The following is a 5,000-nucleotide window of genomic DNA, read 5'->3' as shown; positions in this document are numbered from 1 at the left end:
TGCGCTTAGTTTTTATTTATTTATATTTTTTTAAAACCTCTGAAACCCTGGCATGGAAACAGGATGTGAGATGCACGCATACCACAGAACTCTACCGTAACATATATATCTAGTAGAACTCTGTGACGCACACACAAGCCAGCATGTTATAATATTATGCAATTTCCAAGCCATAGATAACGGATGCCACTGAGGCGCCAGTCACGGTATTGTTTGTCGTTAGAAAATGAATCAGCAGATACATGGATGGGTGTGGTTGTTGCGCCATTAAGTGGTTTGCCGGACTGATAACACAAGTGAGTCTGGAACCTGTTTGTTACTCTGGCGTTCTCTTTCTTTTGCTCTGCTTTTCTATTTTGATGATGATTTTGTTTCTTGATAATATAATTAGAATGGCAATAATAAAAATAATGATAATGATGATGATGATGATGATGATGATGATGATGATGATGAAGATAATAATAATAATAATAATAATAATAATAATAATAATAATAATAATAATAATAATAATAATAAAATAATAATAATATAATAATAATAATAATAATAATGATAATTTTTCTTCTTCTTCTTTTTTTTCTTCTTCTTCTTCTTCTTCTTCTTCTTCTTCTTCTTCTTCTTCTTCTTCTTCTTCTTCTTCTTCTTCTTCTTCTTCTTATTATTATTATTATAACCATTACTCAAAATCTCTCAGCGCACTCAGGAACAAACTGAGTCGTTGAAAGCATTGTCCATCGGTAAAATTATAATTTATAAAATCGCCTAACAGGCTTAATTTCCCGTCCTACGTGTTAAGTGCTGCTGATGGGATTGGACCCCAGGTAAAGCGCTTTGAGCACATTTTGTGGAAATTGCGTAAAATATATGGTTAGCAGAAAATGCTCAATTTTTTTAAACTATATGTACCTAACAAATGTTTTGTATATTTATGTTATGTTACAACGGAAGTGGTGGAGCAGTTAAAGTGGAATTGTCTATCTTATCGTTTTATGTCGTGGGAGAGGCAAAATGCTAATGCTAGCAGCTAGTGGTTTTTCTCATGTGTCAGGAGGCAATGTGGTTTTAACCCATTTAAGGCGATTCTTTTAATAATTATAAAAACAAAAAAAAAAAAAACAACAACCCATGCTTTCTATGATGATGATGATGGTGATGATGATGATGATGATGGTGATGATGATGACTATTATTATTATTATCATTATTATTATTATTATTATTATTATTATTATTATTATTATTATATTATTATTATTATTATTTTATTATTTATTATTATTATTATATTTTTATTTTATTTCAGTATTATTATTATTATTATTATTATTATATTATTATTATTATATTTATTATTATTTATTATTATTATTATTATTATTATTATTATATATTATTATTATTATTATTATCATTATATTATTATTATTATTATTATTATTACTGATATTTTATTATTATTATTATTATTATATTATTATTATTATTATTATTATTATTGTTATCATTATTCTATATTATTATTATTTATTATTATTATTATTATTATTATTATTATTATTATTATTATTTTTATTATTATTATTATTATCATTATTATTATTATTATTATTATTATTATTTATTATTAGTATTACTGATATTTTATTATTATTTATTATTATATTATTATTATTATTATTATTATTATGTTATCATTATTCTTATATTATTATTATTATTATTATTATTATTATTATTATTATTATTATTATTATTATTATTATTATTATTATTATTATTATTATCATTATTATTATTTTTATATTATTATCATTATTATTATCATCATCATCATCTTTATTCCCACTACTGCTATCTCGTAGTTGAATACAGATACGATACGAGTCTAAAAAAAAACTAGAACCACGCATGTAAAGGGTTAAGACGTAGGATGTGATAACGGTCAAGGTTGTTACATCGGTGGTTTTCATAAGTATGTCATGGTAGTCATGATAGTGATGATGATGATGATGATGATAATGATGATGATGATGATGATGATGACTGTGGTGGTGAAGATGGTGATGATGATGGCGAGGATGGTGATGATGATGATGATGATGATGATGATGATGATGATGATGATGATGATGATGATGATGATGATGATGATGATGCTGATGATCATGATGATAATGATAATCATGAAAACGATAACGATGATGATAATAATGATTATGGTGATAACGTTGATGATGATCAGAATTGAGAACTTCGAAGAGAGAGAGAGAGAGAGAGAGAGAGAGAGAGAGAGAGAGAGAGAGAGAGAGAGAGAGAGAGAGGGGGGGGGGACGACATAGAAAATGAAAGTAAAATAGAAAATAAGGAAAATAATAAAGTGGGCGAAGATTGATAATCATATTCCCAAGGAAAATAAAAATGTGAGAAATGCTTATGAGACGCGAAGGTCGTAAATATATACACGTACACACAACACACACACACATACACACACACTCATACACACACGCACACAAACAATCGAACATTCTAAAACAAAACAAAACAATTCCAAACAACCAAAAGCAACTAAATTTGAAATCAACGCCAGAAAAGAAGATTTATCTGTCTCCATTTCTGACAGCAACCAACAAGCGATGCCAGGTTGTCGAGTTATTTCCATAATCTCTAAACAAAAAAATTCGTGAACAAGAAACACGTTCTTCTTTCGTAGTTATTTTTAGACGAAATAAACAAACAGTTCTTGTGTGATTCCTACCCATCCCACCCACCCCCCTCCTGGGTATTGCATATTATTATTATAATTTAAAGGGCCAAAGCATTCGAGGTTTTGGCGGAAAAATGTTATGGCACGTTTTTTCCAAAATATGAATTGACGTTAATGTTGAAATTACTTTTCGAAATTAATTTTTTTAAAAAAAAAAAAAAACGAAACAAAAACAAAGAAACAAAAAACAAAAATAGAAAACCAACCAAAAAAAAACCCAAAAAAAAACAAAAACAAAACCCAACAAACAAACCAGTAACAACCCAAAATAACAACACAATACAAACCGACGTACTTATTTGCAGGTCTGATAACCCGATTCCTTATGGGCTCATTGTTGTAATGGAAATCTCAAAAACAAATTTGATTAATTGACGCAAAATAATGTCCATTGCAACAATGTTAAACTAGATAGGACCATAAGTGGGTTCGGATGTCAGACCTGCATATATGCGCACGTCAAAACAAACCCAGACCAAACCAACCCAAAAACAAAAATCCCCTCTCCCAAATATAAAAAAAACCCCCAAAAACAAAACAAAACAACAAAACAAAATGACAAATAAAAAAACAAAAACAAAACAAACATAAGCACAAAAAGTAACCAATCTCCCCTCTCCCCTTTTCACAAACAACAAAAACAAAAAGAAAGAAAGAAACAAACAAACAATCAGTCCAAAAACTAAAAATTGCAATAACTATACAGAGGTATGATCTATCTCAATTTATCAAATTAATATATGAAGTGTTGCTATTGGTTCTTGGTTGTATATTTTTTACATTTTTGTGCATTTGCATATATATATATATATATATATATATATATATATATATATATATATATATATATATATATATATATATATATATATATAATATATTGTGCATATAAAAATTAAAAAAAAAATCATTTATATATAATTTAAAATATTTACCACAATGTTTGAGACAGTCTACATTAATGTTTCAGGCTTAAATTAAGCCTGAAACATTAATGTAGACTGTCTCAAACATTGTGGTAAATATTTTAAATAATAATAATTCGCTCCATTACTGCATGTCGAGCACTTTTCGTACCATATTTGTATCAAACACGATTCAATATATATAATATGTATATATAATATATATATATATATATATATATATATATATATATATATATATATATATATATATATATATATATATATATTCTTTTTTTTTTTAAATTTTTTTTAAAATTTTTATATGTATACATTGTCGCCATAGATTCTCAACTGTGTGTTTATACATTTTTATGCATGCCACGTCTGTAAACGAATTTCCATATTTTTGGATGAATACAGTATATTATTATTATTATTATTATTATTATTATTATTATTATTATTATTATTATTATTATTATTATTATTATTATTATTATTATTATTATTATTATTATTATTAAAACGAATAGAGAAGAATAAAACGTAATGAAATAATCAAATAATTGCAGATAACAAAAACGTCGAGGTCAATAAAAGAGCTATGAAAGATAGAAACATTAAACGACAAAAATACTGACAACCTGGTATTTGTTGATGTTGATGTTGATGAAGAAATGGAAAACAAACATTGGATAATACAGGTGGTCAATTCAGGAGGCAAACATTTACTGAACATCGACCGACCCCCTACTTTCTGAGCGCTGAACTCTAGTAAAAAAAGACTTTACGTCCTCACTTCTTTTTTCCTTTCAGAAGATGATTGGAATATATACTGAGGTGTTTTTAACATACTGAATTCCGTAAATATATGGAAAATTGGCGGCAACCTTGAGAATGAACATTAACAAAAACAATTTAAAAAAGAAAAAAAAAACAAAACAAAAAAAACCTCAACAACAACAACAACAACAACAAAATAAGAAAAAACAACAACAACAACAAAATAAGAAAAAACAACAACAACAACAAAAGAAAAAAAACAACAACAAAAACAAAAAAACAAAAACAAAAAACAAAAAAACAACAAACCCCCCCCCCCAAAAAAAAAACAAAAAAAAACAAAACAAAACAATAACGATAGAAACATGACCCTGCCCAAGCTCTTCTCGCAGACCTTGGGCAGGGTCACCGTGCCCGTATAATATTATCTGCTGAAGTTATCCTGTCGTCTGGAACGAATAGCGGGAAATAACATTTGCCAAGTGGAAAGAAGGGTCAGATAAAATCGTCACCTCCGACCCCTCCCCACCCCCCTT

At 27.4% G+C, this 5,000-nt stretch overlaps 1 protein-coding gene across 4 annotated transcripts in view; it reads right to left on the bottom strand.

Annotated features, from left to right (window-relative positions):
- LOC144975160 (cadherin-like and PC-esterase domain-containing protein 1) overlaps positions 1 to 5,000 on the bottom strand; it is a 96,876-nt gene that overhangs the window by 44,642 nt on the left and 47,234 nt on the right. The window lies entirely within an intron of this gene.

Source organism: Berghia stephanieae, chromosome 6 (assembly GCF_034508935.2).
Source record: "Berghia stephanieae isolate SIO BIC M18660-M18661 chromosome 6, UCSD_Bste_1.3, whole genome shotgun sequence".
NCBI classification, from domain to species: Eukaryota; Metazoa; Mollusca; class Gastropoda; order Nudibranchia; family Aeolidiidae; genus Berghia; species Berghia stephanieae.
Note: the sequence above shows the minus strand (reverse complement) of the source record. Positions and strands in the feature narration are given on the sequence as shown.